At 41.8% G+C, this 22,353-nt stretch overlaps 1 protein-coding gene across 1 annotated transcript in view; it reads right to left on the reverse strand.

The window, feature by feature from the left end:
* RORA (RAR related orphan receptor A) overlaps positions 1-21,864 on the reverse strand; it is a 188,385-nt gene extending 166,521 nt beyond the window's left edge. Inside the window, exon 1 of the mRNA XM_053595818.1 lies at positions 21,841-21,864. The gene's annotated coding sequence lies outside the window, so the exon portion shown is untranslated. The remainder of the gene's footprint in view (positions 1-21,840) is intronic.
* Between the last annotated feature and the right edge of the window lie 489 nt (positions 21,865-22,353).

Consider the following 22,353-nt stretch of genomic DNA (forward strand, 5'->3'; position numbering starts at 1 on the left):
TTCCTCCCTTTGCAAATAAAGATCCCAATCTTTTCTCCCTGAAAAAAGGAGAATGAAAAAATTTAGATTTATACCTTAAAACATTTCATGGTGCAGTTAACTTTCTATGCAGGAGATAACAGTTTTAGAAAAGCAAGGTTTATTTTCTACCTTGACACAATTTGAATTTAATAGACATTTTCTCTATATTTTATTTTACAAATTTATTTCCATTGAAACTATGTGACTGAAATAAGGCATCAAAAAAAAAAAAAACAAACAACAAAAAAACCAAAAACAGGTAAGCAAACAAATGAGAAACTCACTCCACATTTCCCTTACTATGCAACTGTGCACGGAGAACTCAGGCTGGTCTGCAGTGTGTAATGCCGTGTGCCTTGTTGCAATCAGCTGAACAATGCCCCTCCCCCAGAAGATGTCCACATCCTAATTCCCAGACCTGTGAATATGTTATTTTAGGCAAAAGGGACTGTGCAGCTGTGATTAAGTTAAGGATCTTGAGATGGGGAGATTATTCAGGATTATCTGGGTGGGCTCAATATAATCACAGGATCCTTGTAAGAAGTAGGGAAGAGGCTGAAAGACGCAGAAGGTGATGTGACTAGAGAGACAGAAAGAGACTGGGTGACACCAGGTCCCTGGCTTTGAAGATGGAGGAAGGAGCCATGAGGCAAGGATTGAATACAGGTGATCTCCAAAGCTGGAAATCCAGGAAGCAGATTCCCCCCTGACCCCCACCAGAGCCTCCAGAAGGAACGAGGCTTGCCAATACCCTGATTTTAGTCCAGTGATTGTGTACTTTGGACCCCCAGAACTCAGAATGACTTTGTGCTGTTTTGAGTCCCAAGGTATGGCCATTTGTCACAAATTCAATAGGAAACGAATACATTTGCTTACCATATATTGCATCTCTTATGTCGAGCATAGTGCTGGGCATGTATTATGAACTCATAAATCAGTATTTACTGAATGGATTGAAAATGCAAAAGAGGGAAATCATGAGAATGGAATGTAACAAATTCATGGCAATATTTTCTGAAAATTTTCCTATTTCTGGGGATAAGAAGAACGTTTCTTTAAGGCTGCAAAGGGTGTGGAGTTACCCAGATATCCTTGGCAAGGCGCCAGTGTTTAGACAGCTTTGCACGAGCTCTTTGGGCCTAGCAAGCTCTTTTCCTGGGAGCAGGTGGAGGAGACCATAGGACACAATAAACAGCATTTGGAGGTCAATTGCTTTAAGAACACCTACTTAGTGCTTCCAGGGACTCAAAGCTCCAGGGACTCAGGGAAGGGGAAGACACTGTGTCAAGATCACACAGTTCAACTAGAAAATGCTAGCACTTCACAGAACATCTGGTATATAGCAGGCCGTCAATAAGTAAATGATTGGATGAATGACATTCAGAGCCAGCATAGAAATGTGAAAGGTCCTAGAGTGGAAGTCAGTTTCCTACCACTTCCTCCTTTTCTGCCTCCCTGGAGGTTCACATTAATCAGATTTTACTCATCTATGCTCAAGAAGAGGGAAGGAGAGCACCCTCCCACCTCAGACTCAGACACATGCATCTGTCATCATGCCACACGTATTTGGGCACAGGGACGGCAGCCACAGAAATGTAGCTCACCTTGGGGGGGGGACCCTCTTAGTTCTTCAGTTTTTGCAAGTCTTTTAATTTAAAGAAAGATAAATTAAGCTATTCTGGCTGACTGAAGAATTGCTCCCTAAGGAATTTACCACTTAACGGTTCTATTAGTGATTTACAGCAACTTCTCATTCAGGATTCTTTCAGATGTGTTATAGAGGTAAAATCAATATCTTCTATCAAACTGGGGAAATTTAGATGATCTATTTTTGAGATACAGGTAGAGAGAAAAATGTATGATAAAGACTGAAGCAACTCCGGTCCTCCTGAGTTAAGATCTTGTTGGCCGTTAGAATTTAGGAAGGGAAAGGTTTTGGGGGGGCATCCAGTTTGGCTTCCTCACTTCATAGGCCTAGTTGGAGTTTCCTAGATTCCAAGGCCAAGACACAGGAGACTCAGGACGAGGGTCTACTAAGACCCCAACCCCACGTGTATATATGTCTGCCTTGTTTCCATAAATGATGACACAAAGAATTTGGAGGTGCACAAAAAACAAAGAGACACCAGTCCTGCCTCCCTGGCGTTTCCAACCCAGCAGGGGAGACAACACGCGTATAAAAAAATCATGAGACAAAGTAGACAGAGGTATACCCCACAAAACAGGCATAGGTTAAAAAGGAATCTTTACATCATTGACCAAGAGATTATTATTATTATTTTTTATCCTGGTCACTGAACTTATGAAATGGTGAGCTTTCTCCATTTTGCAAGATTCCTTAACACCAAGTACTTGGGATAGAACTTAGTTAAAGATTTCACAACGCACACTGTTTGAGTATCTAATTTGAAAAAATAAACAACAGTGCCAGACCACACAAGGTACATTGGATGGGACTGGTGGGCAGGTATCTCCCTGTGTGCCCAGCCACGCCAAACCAAATGCACCGTTCAGTCAAAAAGGAAGGTAAACCCGTTGACCGTCACCCCAGAAGGTCAAGAGACTCCCTCTTCCCCATTAGCAGCAACTTGCTCTGAAATAAAAATACCACACTCAAGCTGTGAGAGAGGAAAGCCCTTGGTTTGGGAACCAGCTACAAAGTACTAGCAAAGAGAGATTATTACCCACTAGAGACTGTCTTCTTGGTATAATTAGAAGACTAGAAAGACCACAGAATAGTGGGATTTGTGAGAAATATGGGTCATGTGTCTGCAGCACCAGTTGCGTGCAGAATTGGCTATGTGGGTTGGCACACAGCACCATCAATACTAGAAACCACAAATCTCCAGGGTTTCTTGAACAAAGTAAAAGGCCTTGTCTTTGGATTGCTGGGTTGAAGGTTGGCTCAGAAGAGAATCCCCTGGGTGAGCTCCAAAGCTACCTCTGTGTTTCCTCCTCCCCCGCCACCTTCTCTTCCCTCTCTTATCATCTTGAATATGGACATCTTAGTGGGTCTAACAGTAGCTTGGCTTCTGCTACCCCTCCACCCCTTCAGGGAAAACAGGCTCTCTCCACGACAACTGCCAGGGAGGAATCCCCAAGCAGCTCGCGACAATGGGACAAACCTTATTTCTATCAACAAAGCCAAGGGGAGCTGATTCTTTTGCCCCTGGAAGAGTAAAAGAGTTATTCCCTGGTTAGATGATGCAGTATTTGTGAGCCCAGAAAAGAAATGAACCTCCCTGTACAGATGACAAACCAGCTCTTAAAAGCCAAACCTGAATAGGGACCCTTTGAAAGTTCCTCCTTGGGAGAGTAAAATGGAAACAAAATACTCCAATCCTTGCCTCCTCTACAGAATTATCATCTAGGGTTATAATGAAGTTAAGTAGATGTCTTTTAGAAGGTCTAATTCAAGTGAAAAAGAAAGAAATCAAATGAGCTTATACAATCTTTAGGATTAATTATACCTAAACAAAAACCACATTTTTTTTTTTTTTAATTGAGACAGAGTCTTACTTTGTCACCCTTGGTAGAGTGCTGTGATGTCACAGCTCACAGCAACCTCAAACTCTTGGGCTCAAGCAATTCTCTTGCCTCAGCCTCCCTAGTATCTGGGACTATAGGTGCCTGCAACAACGCCTGGATAATTTTTTTTTGTTTGTTTAGCAGGCCCAGGCCAGGTTTGAACCCACCAGCCCCAGTGCATGTGGCCAGCGCCCTAACCACAGAGCTATAGGTGCCCGCCAACAAATAGCACATTTTTGCACTGTGCTTCCATTTACCTCCACCCATGAGGCTAACTCAGCTCCTCCTTCACCCTTCTTCACATTCTGAAATATTTATTAGCTAACTCTTCATGCATGGTGATTTCCGGGAGTCCCCAGTGTTGGGGTAGGGGGGTTCCTAAGTCATCTCTCTCCTTAGCACCTTTGTCCAAAGTAACCATGTTGTGCATGTATGCACCTTTTCTGTCTTTCTATTCCTGCCTCCTCCAAAGAAAATAAAAAAGGTGGGCTGGGGGCCATATTACATCTCCCCTCTCCCCTTTTTTTTGAGACAGTGTCTCACTTTGTCACCCTTGGTAGAGTGCCCTGGCATCACAGCTCACAGCAACCTCAAACTCTTGGGCTTAAGCAATTCTCTTGCTTCCACCTCCCAAGTAGCTGGGACTACAGGTGCCCACCACAATGCCCAGTTATTTTTTGTTGCAGTTGTCATTGTTGTTTAGCTGGCCTGGGCCGGGTTCGAACCCGCCAGCCTCGATGTATGTGGCTGGTACCGTAACCACGGTGCTACAGGCGCCAAGTCACATTTTTCCTTTTTTATTCCTGATACTTTCCCATACATTAGGAAGTCAGTAAGATCAGGGAGATTATTGGATGAATAAAAGAAATCAGTACTTTGGGGGCATCCAAGAGATAAAAGAGAATCTGGAGTTCTGAGCAATGCGTGGAAGACAGGACCAAACCGTATGGCTGGCCTCCCTCCCCACAGACCATACCCACAGGGCAACGCCCTTCAGACCATACCCATAGGGCAACACCCTTCAGACCATACCCACAGGGCAAAGCCCTTCAGACCATACCCATAGGGCAAAGCCCTTCAGACCATACCCATAGGGCAAAGCCCTTCAGACCATACCCATAGGGCAAAGCCCTTCAGACCATACCCACAGGGCAAAGCCCTTCAGACCATACCCATAGGGCAAAGCCCTTCTGTGTGTGTCTGCTTTCCCATCTACATGTAAACTATGTTTTTAAGAATCAGAGAGTTGTTTTTTGTAAAACCCTTGAAAAACACTTTTGTACTTGTAAAATGCCAACCCCAATCCTTCATTTTATCTCAGTGACCTGAAATGAAGTGCAAAGAAGATAACATTTTAGCAGGTGAGTTTGTGTTGAGAGGGTTTTGACCACAAATACTAAACAGGAGCCATTTTTCCATTTGAAAAGAAAAAAGAATGTCTCTATTTCAATTGTGCTGTTTGGAATTTCAGCTTAAACTACAAAAGGCCTTTCTGAAAGGTACTCTAGAAGTGGCTGAGGGTCTTTGTGGAATCACGTGGCCAAGCGTTTCCTCCTTTGGGCCTGGATTGTCATTTGAGCATATTGACCCATCCTGGACAGAAAGTCTATGAGAGGCAGACGAGGGAGACCAGCCGCAGAGCATTAACAGGAACAGAATTAAAAACGACCACTTCTGGGACTTATCACACAACTTAGAAATGGTGTTCAAAGAAAGAAAAGATGATTTGGGGCCACACTCCCTGGAAGGAACATCTGACATTCAGTCACTGGTCTGGATTTAGAAAACTGCTGTGATCCCCAGAGGGTAGACTGCTAATGAGTGTTTTAAAGGATGAGACTGAGGTAGCATGATGCAGTTGAATCGGGTACTGGTTTTGAAGGGCTCCAGTCTTGCTTCCAATTTTGTAAGCAAGAGGAACAGACTTTGATCAAGAAACTTTATACCTCCTCTGAGAAAAATGTCCTCTAACATGGGTGATGAGGACCACTAGCCCACACTCTGGCAGTCCATTCGACACTCAACCCTAGATCTTTACAATCACAGTAACGTCGAAAAGATTTAAAACAAGAGCAATTCATGCTTATACCCTTTCAAAGGTCAGGCAACCATAATATAAAAGGTAATTTTTCTTACTTGTATGTTAACAATTGATGCATCATTTACATGACACGGCATGCATTTTATGTAGTTTAAGAGATCGTTATTGGCAGCCTGAATTGGATATGCTAATCCTTGTCACCCCCTTAACACTAAACACTAATTTCCCCAAGTGCTAAAACCCCAAATGCAAAAATAATCATCTTATCAATTACAGACAACAAGGAAAAGGGAAAAAAATTAAGTTAGTGAAACATTTTTTTTTTTTTGAAGTTTTTTTTTTTTTTTTTTGGCCAGGGCTATGTTTGAACCTGCCACCTCCAGTATATGGGGCTGGCGCCCTATTCCTTTGAGCCACAGGCACCACCCATTAGTCAAATATTTTCAAACTCATACAAAAACTGAACAGCAGAATTTGCCCCCATGTTCTCACCGCCCCTCCCACCCTTTTAAAACAATATTTTGTGACTTGGGCTTTACCTCATCCCAGTATCCTCTACGAACATATTTTTTTCTGGAGCATTTTAATGTAAATCTCAGATACCTTGTTATTTCATCCACAACTACTTCACCGTCTTCATCCCAAATGACAAAGATTTTTGAAAAACATCATCATGACATTATTGCACCTGACAAAGTAAAAAATACTTACTATCATGTAAAATACCAGTCCACATTCAAATTTCATTAATCATCTAAAATAATTTCTTTTTTTTTTTTTTTCCAGTTTTTGGCTTGCATCAACATCTAAACAAGGTAAGAGGTGAAACTGATTTCACCCAATTCACAATCTTTGTATCTTAAATGTTTCTTTCAGAGGCTAACATCACTTCCACACACTGTATCTGGAACCCAGATAATGGGCAGGCCAGCTTCATCTCCACTAAATGATTCGTTATTTGAAATGTCTGATGCTATGAATGAGATAAAGGCTCAGTTAAAGGCTCAGAGCTGGAAAAATATCATGTAATTCTCACCAGTTTTCCCAAATGCATAAGTGATTTCAGCCCCCTTACCTTTAAATGCTTTAAAGATATTATGCCCAAACTTACAACATTCCCAGAAAGAATACCTCTGACCAACTCCAGCAATCTTAATTTCACCCATAAAAAAGCTGGATTTCCTCGACTGGAGAGAAGCCCGATAGTAAATGTAGCATTTTTGGTTGAAGCTTCACCTATACTTAATGACTGATCATGACAACAGTGAGCCCATCTTCGGAAATAGAGCCCAGAGCCCTAAACTATCTTCAATTCCAACGTTGGGGAAGGATGGAAACAAACAGTTTCTCCATTCAGCTTCCATGAGGCCTCTCTGGGTAACACACAGGCACTGCTGTGACTCATAACTAGAAATACTGTTTTATAACACCAGTCTGTGTTTTGTAACACACACAGAAAGAAAAAAAAAATAAAAGACTAGAAACCAAAACCAAGCCCTGCATCTGGGCATCGGTATCGAGATCTCAAGATGTCACAGTGGCCACTTAATACAGATAAAGTGGGCAGGGCCTTATCCCTTTCCTTGGCAAGAAAGTGGAGGCTTCCTGCCTGCCGTACATGCCCATAGGAGGAGCAACCATGAATTTAATTTTCTTAAAACAGAAGCATTTTCAGACTTGTGTTTTCCTGGACAGCTGCCTAGTGGCTGTAATTCATAATAAGGGCGTGTAATTGACAGTAATGTGAATCACTCACTGAAATTCTGGCAAAAAAAAAAAAAAGAGGTGTTTTTTTTTTTCCGGAAAAAATTAAGTAGCAGATTCATCCTGTCCATTGAAAATAGCAATTACTTTACATTGCAGCTCATTAGTTACCTTTATATATAAAAAGATGACTGTAATTTACGCTAACGATCAGCATGTGTTGTAAAGAAGTGGCGCAGTTACACAATGCATGCAATCGGATGGGTTGGGTCAGACATAATCTGTACGAATTTAGATGGTTACTTGATACAGCATCCATGGGATTCTTCTCCCAAGAGTGAATTACTGGAGACTTTGTCCTACCAGTGATTTTATGACTTGAAAAGCTGCTATCTGCCCAGGACCTTGTAATTATTATGGTAATACCCAGGGCAGACCGATCAAGCTGCCATTGATGTCTATGGCAGCTTCAGAATCCCTTTCATAGAGACTCAGACACAGGGATCTCCAAAAGAATGGCTGGGGATTTTCCCAGGTAGAAGCAGTTGGAACCATGGAAGCTTTTAGACCAGGTAAAGAGTTTCTCCAATCTATTAATTCTCTTTGAATAAGGGAAAGAATAATCTGAATTAGCTTCACTGTCTATCTGAAAGGGTCCCCTCTTTTCCAATGTAGAGGCACAGAAACCAAATGCTGCAAGGCCATGGAAGATTTAATTCCATTTAGATAAACGCTGACTCCTTCTGAACCCTAGAGCTTCAGATATTTGCCTGAAATTTCAGCACCCATGGAAATAGAAGCTCTTGTACAGATCTGCAAGATCATCTCGAGTTTCTGGTCCCAGAGGGAAGAAGGGTATTTTGAACCAGGCACATCCCAGAAACTCATGAAGAAAAAACTTGGGGCTTTAGAATGTTGGGGATGGGGTTGGTGTCGGGGAGATGTGTTTTCAACCAAGCTCTTTCCCTCAACAGCAATACTCTGGGAAGACAGTTTGCATTTACTTTCTCTTATTGAAATCTCCCATTCTGAGAAGTAAAATTAAAGTCAAATTTCACCAAATCAGAGGCTATGGTGGGATTTGGAGGAATGATACCCAAATTCATTTTGTGCTTTATCACTAACCCTTTCCAAGCAGCTTTTTCTTCCATGGCAACAATTGCAGGATAGAATGATGAGCCCACGATAGTTTGCATCTTTGACAGTCACCACTAATCTACTTAATTTAGGTTTCGTTTGCTAGTAGTTGCTATCGGGCAAAAGGAGGGTAGAGCCTCTTAAACCACTAAAAAGAGAGACTTCCTGGGTGGCGCCTGTTGCTTAAAGGAGTAGGGCGCTGGCCCCATAGGCCAGAGGTGGTGGGTTCAAACCCAGCCCTGGCCAAAAACTGCAAAAAAAAAAAAAAAAAAGAGAGAGAGAGAGAGAGAAAGAGACTTCCTATGCATATAAATAGGCCCTGCAAAAATATTTCAGATACTGTATCTTAATTATAAGACAGTGGCAAACTGTCACAAACTGAAAAGGAACATGTAATATGTAGAACTAGTTCTTGTCAGCATTCTCTTTGTTCCTATGGGAATATATATTATGTGAGCTCACATATTTGGAAATATACTATTTATTTTTATAATTGAGAAAAATTTGTTAATGCTCTAGAATGTCCATGTGTAAGAAAACAAAACACAAGATAGAATCGCACACACATATGATTTATAATGCACATTTTCAGGACCAGAAATCCTAACGAAGAACCTTATTCAACAGAATTTTTTTTTCTTCAGCATTTGCAATTCCGGTATACTGTAATGCTGAGGCCAAGCATATATTTTATTAGTTGAAGTCCCAGCTAAGCAATAAAATGTATGTCATTTAAATAAAGAAAACATGTTTTTCACAAAAGTTAAATTTAATGTCCCCATGTTTTGGATGCTGGGTACGCTGCCCAGATCTTACTCTTTAGGACAGAGGTCCTCATCCCCCCTGTTGGCTGCCAATGGCTCGTAGCTGAGTTTGTCCCTGAGCTTTGCCCTTAGCTAAAGGGAGTTGCCTTGCTCAGGGTTAAGCCTCTCCCAGGGCGCAGCCAACATCCAATGGCCTGCTGATATAAGCTAAAAGATCCAGCCCCTTGTTTCAACTTGGGACATCACAGACGGGCCCTCCCAGCTCTCATCTCCCTCTCACACGTGCTGAAGCTCAGGTTGCAAGTGCCTGCCATTCAAGTCTTCCTCTGCCCAGCCTGATTCCCCCTCCTCCTTCCAGGTGGTGTTCCCAAGAGCACTTCCCAATAAACTCTCTGTGGGCACATTTCAGAATCTCGAGTCTGTTCTCTGGGGAATTCAATCTAAGCCACATCCGTTTATTTAAAGAGACTTTAATGGAGTAAGTAGTTGGGAATAATGATGAATTTTAAATGAGAATAGACTAGAACTTGACTTCATTCAATGTGAGGTAAACCCAGCTGAGTCTTTGTGCCAAGAGGGTTGCTTCCAGAAGTTTTCTCCAGTCTGGCAAGGCAAGGTAAGCTCAATTCATGGTGATGATACCATATGGGGAGCTTCAAGATGAAGCGTTGCTGTTGCATTAACACAGAAGGGTCATGCACAGTATTCAGACTCTTGGTCATGTGCAGAAGGTGAGAAATTGGTGCTTCTGTGTTTCAATGGCATAGTAACCCAACTCTCCAGGATCCTGCCTGCTAAGTGAAACTCTGGCACAGAATGAGGAAGAATTCCCTGACCATTAAGGAGCAGCTGAAACACCAGGAGAATCTGTGAGAATGGGACTCACACGGGTCATTTCACTGATTAGAAATCTAACTGAAGAGAACGCATGATAGAATCTCAGGTGAAGCAATTTAGGGCAATAAAAACATATTCTTCTAAATGATACTGTCCCCAAGTGGCTCCCATAATGAAAATGAGAACATCGTCCTGTCCCTCACATCACCCCAATTATACACAGGATTAGGTAACTTCCACAAATCAGGCCAAGGAAAGTTCTTTGACTTAGAGATAGCAGGCAGAACTCTTTTTCTAGGGGGTAGGGTGGCAGTCGTGTGTGTGTGTGTGTGTGCACGTGTGATAGTGTAACAGCTTTTCCTTTTCCAACCTCAAAAGCCATGGGTTGAGCTGACTCCTAGGACAGTTTCTACTTTGACTGTACTTTGCTGTGTGAAACAGCTACACAAAACGAAGTTCGCTCCCCTCATTTTGTCACTGAAGATTCCCCACTGAAAAAGGACATGGGTGAAGGCAGCTCCAAGAGATGGTATTTCTGTCAAAATCTCAACCTCCAGAAGCCTAAAAGATCTTCCTACTTCAGCCTGTTCTCATTTAGCTGGCTAATAGATACCTAACGAGAAAAGAAGTATTGTGAAGCCGAGAACACTTGGATTTAAATTTCATTTGAAGAAATGGAGTTTATGTTCCAGGCAAGGGACATTTATTCTCCTTCTACAATAACTCCAAAGCGGGTTTTGACCTTGGAAGAAAAAAAAAAATCAGTGTTAAGAGAGAATTGGTTAGGTCATTGCCTAAGGAGGCATAAAAGGCCACCAGGAAATAAATTAAAATTAAAATAGATTCTTTATTGGGTCACATCTCATCCTCTCATTTATAAGCAAGATTTCCACTCAAGGAATTGATACTGCAGGGGGATAATTTGGCTCCGCTTGTTTTGTCTCAAGAAAAAGTTACAAACAAAAGTAGGGAAGACACAGCAGACCAGGCTTAAGAAACCTTTTTAAAAGAATTCCAAGGAAAAGGGCACAGAAGCCATGCTCGTGTGCAGCTAGCTACTTGTGAGATGGACAATAGTTTTGAAATCATCGGTTCCTGCTAAATTAAGGAAACATATTCCAGACCAGACAGCAATGTCACATGTTATGACCTTGAACGAATAAATGCCATTTCTTTCTAGAATTGACCTTAAAATTCAAAAAGTGACCCGTGATTATCAGAACATTGACTTCAGCAACTGTTTAACATTTTAGGATCAGTTTTTTTCTCTCTAGATTGGATAAATACAGGGTTATTTCCTTTGACACAATAGACCCTTCCTTCTTGGAAAGAGGTGCCCGTTCTCTTTTTTAGTAGGTAGTTTTCCACTTCACATTTATGTAGATGCCAATAGGTGAAAATGTCCCTTTCCCTTTATTCTATAGATTTGATCATTTGGTTTATAGAAACCCTGGATGGATCATGCAAAGAACTAGTGTTTAAGAGGCCATTTAGAAAAAGGACATATTCTTCATCTTTGGAAAAATGTACAGATGTTTTCAAACCTCCAAATGAGATTCTGATTTATATCTTACAAACTATTAGAAAGAAACACAAAAGCAATCAGTCCTAAAACTGAGACTCAAAATACATCTGGTTAGAGGAGCAGAACCACAACGTGGACTTTACCTCACACATGCAAACAACGTCCCCTAATCATCTGTACCCTCAGACTACGCTGAACTAAAAAAGCCATAAGTCCCCCGAGCTGTGATGTCGCTTCCAAAATAACACAATACAGATGTCACAATATAATTTCAAATAATAAATGCCTGTTCTGTTTTATAGCCTTCAACAATGAAAAGATTATTGTTTTCCCCCCAAAGTCAATGTACAACGTGTCTGTTCCTAAAATTCTGTATGTACACACACTTACTTAAAATCTACAGATATTAATTGAGCACATAGTAGACATCAATCACTCTGCGAAACCTAAGGGCGCAAACACAATTAAAGAGTATCTAGTGGGACAAAGCTACATAATCAACAATTTATTCTACAATATATTTTTGTACTGTCGCCTTAACAAAGTACTGGGGGGGCAGAGGAGCTGCGGCATTTATAACAAGGTGAGCGTGGAGAAGATTCCTCATGGAAGATGCTATAAGGCTTTCTACAGGTGCAGAAGCTGACGAAGGGCATTCTAGGACAAACCGGCTGCAGCAGCCACAAGGGCACCGAGGTCGGCCCGTGCACGGAGTCTTCTAGGATCGTGGAGGATGGCAAAAACGGCCTGTCTGGGAGAAGTCACAAAAAGAGCAGTGGAAAGATTAAGACCAGATTGTGAAGAGCCTTGAATGCCGTACTAGGAAGTTTAGACTCCCCAGGCGGTGGAAATCCCTGGAAGTTTATTAAGGAGGTGGAATAAGAAGATCCCGCTGACAGTAGAATCAGAGTAGGAATTCTTTTCCTTTCTTTTCTTTTGTATTGGGAAAGGGGATCGGGAATTACTGAATGTAAGAATAGTATTATCTAATAGACCTGGTCTCAGAGAAGAGAATTTAGCCAAGGCATGTTCTTTGCATGGCCTCGGCACATGATAATTCTTAGCCCAACCGGACAAGACCCATCTGTCCACTAAAAGATTCACAATGGTCCTTCTCACTACTTGTGTTTCACTGTATTCTCACTGCAAGGTAAAAGGAGAGCCAGGCCCCACCCCAAGGACACTGTTCTGCAGATTTACTGTCTGACAAGCCTTAAAGTTAGAAAAATATTTCAAGCTGAATCCGTCACTAACAACTTTCTATGGTGTGTTATTTCCTGTGTTGCTTGTTGAGAAGGCCTGGCCACTGGGAAACTGAGACTGAGTCAGACATTTCCAATCCTGAGCCCTCCTGACAACCACTTTATTGTCCTTTATGTTAAATATATCACCACGCTTCAGCCCTTGCAAGCCAAAAAGCTAAGCTGATTATGTGTATAGCAACAGAACAGAAACAAAAAATCTGATTTCCCCCCGATTGCCTACATTTATTAGGAGTTTTTGAATGTATACAGTGTGTGGGTAGCAATGAGTGTGATTTTTTTTTTTTTGGCCAGGGCTAGGTTTGAACCCGCCACCTCTGGCATATGGGACCGGCGCCCTACTCCTTGAGCCACAGGCGCCACCCGAGTGTGATTTTTTTTTTAAACTCCTCTTCACGACAGTCCCTTGTGGCAGGAAAGTGGTGAGTTTACAGACAGCAGAAACTGAGGACCAAAGAGATAAAATAACTGGAAATCACTGTTTTTATGGAGTCAGGGGCAGAGTTAGCAACAGCAGCCTGTGGCCGCTTCTCTCCTGGGGAAGCCTGGAAGCTTGATTCTATTGCAGACTGAAACATCCTCACTTCAGGTAAATCAATTCCATTCCTGAGCCCGAATGACAAGCTGAATGCCTGGCACAATGTTTTAAGCGACATAATCAACCGGAGAGGGACTTGTGTCAGTTAAGACTTTGTCTACTTAAAAATCAAGAGCAGGAGTGCTAAGAGAGAAGTTTTTAACAAGGACAACTAGACAGTTGTCTCTAAGATTCTTCACCACAGCTTCAAGGACAACCAGGAAAAGAGCTGCTATTTGAGGCAACTTCATTATAAAATCATTTTTAATAAGCAATCTTAACAAAGAGAGGGAATACTCTTGTGGAGAAACCCTCCAGGGACCCAGAGGCTGCCCAGTTAAGTTATTAGGAAGTTTCACACAAGGGACCAAACAGCTATTTCATTGGCCTCGGGGGACAGAGTTTAGTTTTCACATGTTCTCTAGAGGCACTGGTGTTATCCTGTCTACCAATAGCACAGACTGGTGACTATCAATTATCCCGATGCCCCAACTTGGTGAGGGAAAGTGAATTTTCAGTTTTGTAGACACAAAAAGACATGGTGTAATAGAGAGAGAGAGAAATTAACTCGATATGGTTCATTACACGGAAGACTTTTAAGAACATGCAGTCCAAGAAAATGCCTCATCTGAACCTTGGTGTTCCTTATGGGAAACAATAGAAACTCATTCTAGGGAAATTAACACCAAAACAATGAGAAAAGGGCGCTCAGTTTTTTTCTCGCTGTATTGTTCAGGTCTATGAGGAAAATAGTTCTTTGTGTTGAAGAAAAATAATCATCAGCGCAGTGTACTCTGCCTTGCTCAAGTGTGGGCAACATTTGGGATCTGGGGTTCAAATTTTCATTATGCTATTTGTAGCTGAGTTTAAAAAGGTTGGAAAGATGGAGGCTCCCAGTTATCCCAGTAGCCTCTAGTCAATTAGCTGCATGAACGAGAGAACTGTTTGCCATAAAATTCAAAGCGCATATGTATTTTTCAAGTTCTACTGCACATCTCATGTCTCTGAGTTTAATGAAATGGAAAAATAAATGGGTCTTATAATTAGACCTTAAGACTGGGGAGGTAGAGAAAAAGTGAAACACCCCTTTTCTCTAATAACCAGAACAGCCTTCCCTTTTTGGACCAGATCTTTCCTGCCCAATAAGCATTTTCTTCTGTATAATCAGCCATAGGAATGGCCAGAGAACCTCTATCTAAGGGTCAGAGTTGTATATGGGTTCAGAGAAGGGATCCAGATGACGGTGACAGCAAATACATTGTTTATCGGTCACTGCTTTTCTTGCACATCCTGTGGCTGCTCACTGGTTATGAGAGAAGCCAAAGGCTGCTCTCTCATCTCAGCGTCCTCTCTTTCCCTTTTTAATGCTCTTCTCTCGCCAGACATGTCTACACCATCTTCCTCTGATCACCTAATCCTGGCTGCCCTTCTAGATGAAGCTCAGTTCACCACCCATGTTCCCAACTCACACAGCATTGAAACAAATCATCTCACTTGAATCATAGTTTTTCATTACTGAAAGTTCCTCAAATGGGGTTGTTCCTTCTTCTCAGATACAGACGAAACTATTTAGAGAGTCAGGAATGTGAGTTAAGCTTTCAATATTACACTGTGCTTCACACAGTATTAGGCCCAGAGAAAGGGTTAAAAAATATGAAGCTAATGAAATCTGCCTGGCTCCCAGCCCTGCCCTTCTGGGTCTGGTTTGTTTTGGGTTAGGTTTTAAGGAAACCACAGTGTCCTGGATCATACTACCTCTTTATAGCAATGAATTATCAAGTCAGTCTAACAAAAATAATGCATAAATATATTATGAATGCAATTACTATACAGGAAATGCTCTATTTCAGATGGGTTTATGCCATGACAAACATACATTATTGCAGGAGTGGGGAAATGCATAGACTAAAAGCATAAGTAACCACTTTGAGCCATTGTTTTATTCTGGAATCAGCTGTGTTGTAGGAACAGTGACATTCAGTGGATGTCAGTTCTTTGAATGAGGTTAGATTCTTAAAAAGATAGGTAATGATCATTTTAAAGTAAGATGGCTGTATAGTTTGCAATAGACCACTGTGTTTAAATCATTGTTTCACATAGTGGGAATAACATTCCCCCTTTTTATAAATCCGTTGGTTTTTCAAGCTTAGAAGCCTGTCTAGGTAAAATAGTTGCAAAAACCCAGACCAATTGTAGGAATGACTCTGTCACACTTGGCTTTCTTCCTATGCTTTAGAGTGGAAGAACCATTCTAAAAAATGAACTTCTCCATTTTAAAAGCATCTAGGCTCCCTGGATTGCCTTTAAATCCTGGCTCTACACACACTAGCCAGGTATAGGACCCTGGGCCTCAGTTTTCACCTGTAAAATGGGGATAGTAGCAATATGTACACCACAAAGTTGCGGTAAAAGTAAATAAATGGACAATTATTTACTGTGAGAGGTTTATATACACACAAGGAGGCAATCTATTGTTTTGAGAGGTGGCTGTGCCCAGGAAGGTGAGTTACCAAGTGTTTTGACTTCTCTAGGTTACTCATCTCTCAGATAAGTTTTCTTATTTACGATGTGGGTGCAAGTGGTACAAAGCTCCTGGAGCTGATGAGAAGATTGCATGAGATAAAGCACGTGAAGCATTCGGCCTGATGCTCAGAGTATTGCTTAGTAGGTGGTGGTGCCTGCTTTGCTGTTGCTGTTGCTACAATCACTGGTGCTACTCTCACCACTATTAGTGCTAATATTGAACTAGAAGTGCAAACTTCTGTAATAGACATCTAGCCTGTCTCTAAAGTTACGCCCACTCATGTCCAAGAGTTTATCAAATACAGTATATAATAAATCTATCCAATACATGCCAGCTAGTGGCATGGTAGGCTGGACACTTTTTACCTAGATCAGGGGTTTTAAAGAGCCAATCACTATCTCAACACACACTTCGAAGCATATGTTATGAAACAGGAACACGAATACTTTTGGTCCAAATTCAATTCATGAATCTGAGCAAACTGGAATCAATGGGATGCCCTGATGGAAATGCTTAGCTAAAGAGTCTCCTTTTCTGTGGAACCCACAGATCCTCACCGGGAACTGTGGATTTTAAGACTACGTAAACCTTCTACCTTGGAAGGATTGACTGGCAGGGTCAAGTGCAGTCCACTTATTTTTAATATGATGAGGCAGAGAAATCCTGTTAAGCTGAGGAGGGCTTGGCTGTAGCCACACAGGCTGACTCTAATCAAGGTGAATGTTACCGGACAGTACGGAAGGCTTTTTTCCTTCCTCAGTCTGGTTAATCATAAAGGGACTAACCGCCCATTACTCTGGGTAAGAATGGGCAAAGATGAGCAGTAAGGATAGTTTTTAGCACCCAGGGAGAAATTTTCTGTCGCCTTATTGCTATTATATGCTTAGGTCACGGTATCAGGATCCTGGGTGGTCTCCCTAATTCTTTTCCCCTCTCCCCTTCTTCCAGTTTAGTCTGTTTTCCAGTCATAAGCTGAATCTTCTGGAGCTGGTACACGTGGCATTTGTGTTTTCAGATTATTTTCTATGACTGTGTGCCTCTACCTGACCCCCAGGTCTCCCTACTTGCTATACTCAACCAGGCTGTAAACTCCTTGAGGGCAAAGAACATGTCAGCACACAGTAGGTCCTCAAAGGGCTGTTTTCCATTAATTGGCCCTGTAGGAGACCAGCACCTGTCTTTTGGTCATGTTGCACTGTCAGCAAGTTTAACCTCTGGGATGACCAATAGCCTGAGTAAGCTAAACAAGGAATCTTCCAGTTACTTTGTGAGAGCTAGGTGATTCCCTTTCCTGACAATTTGTCAATGGGTAGACAGGATCTGGATGAAGGCCTACTAAATGAACCTCCGTGTGGCTTCTTCTCACATCTGTCCTAATAAAACACCCTGCCAGCAATTGAAATTATAATTGCTGTGAATCACACTGAATCACATGGGTTGTCACGGCAACCTACTAACTATATCACCAAAGCACCTTCCATTAGCTTTGCCAAGAATGGTTCCTGAGTTTTCCTGGACTGTGCAAATAATGTGGGTGAGCCCAGAGTTTGGGGTTGCTAAGAGTCTATAATCAAAAAGAATGGCCTCCAGGAAAGAAAAAGAAAAGGAGAAAATAAGGTTATTCTAGTTCTTGGATCTCCTGAGAAAATGGCAACAATTGTGACAAATTGTTGCTTTCATTTTGTGATATCAACAAATGCCTAAAGAGAGGAGGTTGAGGCCTCAAAACTAATTTTCTCTAAGTCAAATTCAAAGCCAAGTCTCTAGGGATAAAAAGTGAATACATTAACCTATTCCATTTTAAATGATTGCAATAAACACATTTTTAAAAATGGATACAAAAGATTAATTCTCCAAGAAATACTCTGATTCGGGCTAAAATATTTTCACTATTGAGAATTAAAATCTCTTCATAATATGTATAACACAATGCTTTAGTTTTATATTTCAGATATTAGCTTGTTTCAGTTAAACACGTGCAAAATCTACCAGATTCCTTTTTAGTGGCTATCTATACTAAAATTAAGATATTTTGGAAAGTTTGGGAGCATATTTTTATTTTGCTATTTTTTAGGAGAATTGAATAACTCAAGTTAGGATTGGACTGACACATCTTCCTGACTCCTTACCAGCGAGTAACCTGCACTTTTCAAAGGATTGTGTCTATCCCGGAGGGTGGAAGCCAGCACACAGGGCAGGCATGGACAGGATAACCAAAGAATAAAACAACCAAGGGAAGAAAAGGAAGGGGCAGACGTTGGTACCTCTGGGAACGGTCCAGTCCAGGGTCAACCAAGTTATCTATGTGGTAGCTGCTTGATACATTCCTTAGAGTTAAGGACTCTGCAATGCTAAACTTCCCCAGAGCTGGAAGCAGCTAGGGTGATACGTTACATTTCTTCACTCCCATATTTGTTGACTCCTAACATTTTAGTAAATGGGGAACTATGCAGGTATAATTAGATTAAGGAATCAGGAGTGCATGACTGGTTGTCTTTGGCCAATGATAAAACCAAGATGGCAGTCAATTCCAGGAAAATGCTACCTATCCACAGGTATTATTTCAGCAGCAAAGAGACCAGAACAAACTTGTGCAACACCAAAGCAAAAGCCATCTTGAAAGTGTCCAACCAAATACATGTGCTATATAATCACCATGAAAATTAAATTGAAATTCCATACCACAGTGTAAAATTCATCTAGTATGTTCCTATCCCACACATAAAACCTCTTTTGTGTCCACACACCAAAAACCAACAGCAACATTTCCTCTCAGTGATTGAAGAACAGCACAAGGGTTAATAATTCCTTGACCCTTTGGGGCATGATGACTGTCCAAAGCTTTGTCTTTTTCCATTGGCCCTTTGAAGTTAAAACAAACACCTCAGGTACCCTTCTCTGAAACTTAGGAGAACCCAAGTTCTCTAAGGATTATGTTTGAAGTTAACCATCACATTTCTTTTCATGGGACTTTTGGGCTCATCTCACTTGAAACATTTTTTTTTTTTAATTGGCAATACTCATGCTTTCCAGACAACAAGGTGAACTAAAATATTATCTGGTGTCACGACTATTCAGGTTCATTTTGTAGTTCTTGTATCTCTGTCTGGTGTACCTGTGAGCTGACACTCTGGTCTGATACTATATTCTGCAACCGTAATACTAATTTGTAGTGTAAGTTGAACAATAGCTCTGTAAGGGCTGTTAGGAACCCAGATTGACACTGCTGATGCTGGGGGACTTTGGCTGTTGATGAATCTTGACCAAGGTTTCCAGAACCCTGGCAAAGAATGGAAGTTTTGAGGTAGTACAAAAATGAATTCATACACATCACTGACAGTGGAACTTCTTGAAGAACAGGTGTCAAGATGATTTAAGAGCAGCTGTAATTTAACATCTTAAAAAAAAAACTTACAGGCAAGGTAGGACAGTTCTGTTTTCGAGAAAAATCCGACAGATGCTGAAGACGAAGTCATTTGGGTGACTGTTATTAGAGAAAGAACCGATAGATTTTTCTTCCTCCGTACAAGTTTGTGGGCCCTTGTGGAGATGCTAAGATCAGAAATACGATGGGCTGTCTGCTGAGTTGGGTGACAAAAACAATCGCTACGTTCCAGTGGTATGGAGGACTTCCCCTAACATGCAGCCAGGAAAACTCAATTTCTCCTTGGCACGTGCAAAGTTTTGCATTGATTGTCTGTTCAGGTGCTATTCTTCCCAATTTGTCCCTGGGCTGTTTTATTCTGGGCCCTTTCCCCAAAACCATCAAAGTAAGCATCAATCAGAAAAACAGTATGATTTCTGATCTAAATCTTCCTGTGGGTTACGTAAGTCTTTCCACATTTACCTTAGGCTTAATGACTAAGAATCTTCCTGCTGATTTTCCTAGTTAAGGTGCTGCAAGTCCACCCACTCTGGCTAGATCTTGATTTTGCTTTAAAACTAGCATAGCTGATGAATTTCTTTAAACCTTCGCAGAAAGGCCCACCTGGTTAAAGTGATTGTTACTGGACCATCCATGTTTCCTCACTAGCCACCACTCTCATTTGCTGTCATCTAAATCCTTCAGGGAATTGAAACTCGACTGCGAGTTATTTTTTTCTGAAATAGGCCAATGACATTATTATCAGAGATGACAGTTCCCTGAATGTCTTTACGTATGGACTGTCTAGAGATTAACTAACATCAATGGTCTCTGTCTTCTGTTATCTTATTAGTTGAGGTTCACTTGATGTCTAAAGGAGGTGAATGAGTGGTGGTTGTGTCCACCTATCTAAGAGCCAAGTCATAATGCAAATAGTAGATTTCTCTATCATGCCACGTGGCCAGGAGTCCATACCCCAAACCACCATAAACAGCAGGCACAATCATCAGCCCCTGCTGGGGAGAGGCCCAGGACTGAGCTAGCAGAAAGACTGAATTACTTACCACCTCTAGAGTGGGTCCCTCCGGGCCAGGGACGAGCTCATGGGCAAGGCTGTGCAAGGAAGCGCTCTGTACCATGCCTGCCCTGCGGATACACAGAGGACTTCAGTCTCCTGCACTGTCAATCTCTCAGTCATCATGAGCTCAATTATGCACCGACAACAGCAAGAACAACAACAACGACGACAACAAAACAACCCCCAAAAGCTAAGGGTCACAGACTACCCTGATGGAGGGACAGCCAAGTGGAACTGTGCTTTGAGAGATGGAGGTGCCATCCTGATGGTGTGTCTCATGTGGGCCTGGCCTCTTCAGCATTCCTCAAATGAACATTCCATTGAAGCCCGTGAGAGAGCCACGTGGAGAGACTGCAGGACTGGGCCCTAAAAGTCAGGCACGTTCTCATCCAATTTGATGTCTTTTGGTGTTTTGTTTGTGTGTTTCATTTTTGTCTTCTACAAATACAGATAGACAGACAGACAAACCCAAGAGCAGATTTCAAGGATCAACTGAGGCACGACTAAAGTACTTTGCTATTACACAGATTTTTTTTTCCCCCAAATGTTTCTCATAAAATAAAAAAAATCTAAATAGTATAATTAGGAAAAATTTGGGGACACATCCTTGTCACCCCTCTATTGTGCCATACATATCTCCACTGCTTGCCCAAATGCATCTCATAGGTAGCACTTATCTGTGGTCTAATAGAGTCATCGAATTCTAATGACACCATTAATTCGAAGCCTACATAGTATGCTGGTCAAGTACAGTGAAAGTTGACTGCCTGCATCAATGATGTGTTGTTTCATCCTGAGGTTCAAGGCCACAGTCAAAAATCATTGCTCAGACTGCAAATCACAACACCTCATGCTGATGTGCGTTTGTAACTTAGCGTGTAGTTCGAATGAAAGGCAATTGGTGAAAACAGTTGAACCTGAGAAGTGGGATGAATACAGAGCGTAAATCCAGCACACATTAACACATCCAACTACCGATGCCATTTCCCAGGGGCCTCGGAGGCCACACCCGTGGTGGAGCGACCGCATCTATGTCCCCAGTCAGTACCTCTGCCCCACAGACATGAGTACGAAACGTCCTAATTTATGAACTAGTGGTGAGGAAAAGGAAACCAGAGTTTAAAAGAAATCACGGTGATGTTTCCTAGAAACATACCAACTCTTCTAGGAAGGATCCAGAATAAGGGTAACCAGTAAGTCATTGATCCTCCTGGCTAGATTTCATGATTTCTCTAAAGATTCATGGCTGGAAACCCTAGATTGCATCAGACTACGTCTAGCCTCCCTCTTCAACACACACTCAGTACAAACACGTGGAGATGGGTCACTTCTGACCACTACAGGTTGAAAAATGACCTCTGCTGACCATGGATCACAGCTGAAACATTAGTTTATACTTGAAGGGTCACAGCAGCCAGACATACGCGAATTCCAACTCTTCAGAAAACTTTGGACAAAAAAGCAAAGGTGTTACTTACATGTATGCGTCTTCTTCGTTACTGAGATACCTGGAAGAGAAGAAATAAGGACAAAGTTTAGAAATCGTCGGTGTGTGCTTCTTTGGATTCGCATCATTCATTCCCAGGAACACATTTTGTTCAGATGGTGACGTGGAAGCAAGACCTCTTTTAATCTCGCACAGGACGGTCATTAGGCCCACATCAGAGCCACACGCCGTGCAGAACAGAGGCAGCCACCTCTGCTTACTTGTTCAAGAGGTTCTGCAGGAGCATGGACGGCAATTAAACAGGCCGAAACAGGGTGAGAGAAGACCCTTACTTTTAAATTTTAAATAGGAAAGACAATCACGTTTATAGGCAGAGTGGGAAAGAGTTAAGTCACAGGCGAGCCATGCGAACCTTCTCCAGATGAGAGTGAACTGAGCAACAGAACAATTAATTTACTGTGGCTGTTGAGTCTGTGTTTACTTTTTCATGAAGACAACCCTTCCTGCTCCCATGAAGCATAACTTCTAATGGTCGAGGAAAAAT

The sequence above is a fragment of the Nycticebus coucang genome, chromosome 6 (assembly GCF_027406575.1).
Source record: "Nycticebus coucang isolate mNycCou1 chromosome 6, mNycCou1.pri, whole genome shotgun sequence".
NCBI lineage: Eukaryota > Metazoa > Chordata > Mammalia > Primates > Lorisidae > Nycticebus > Nycticebus coucang.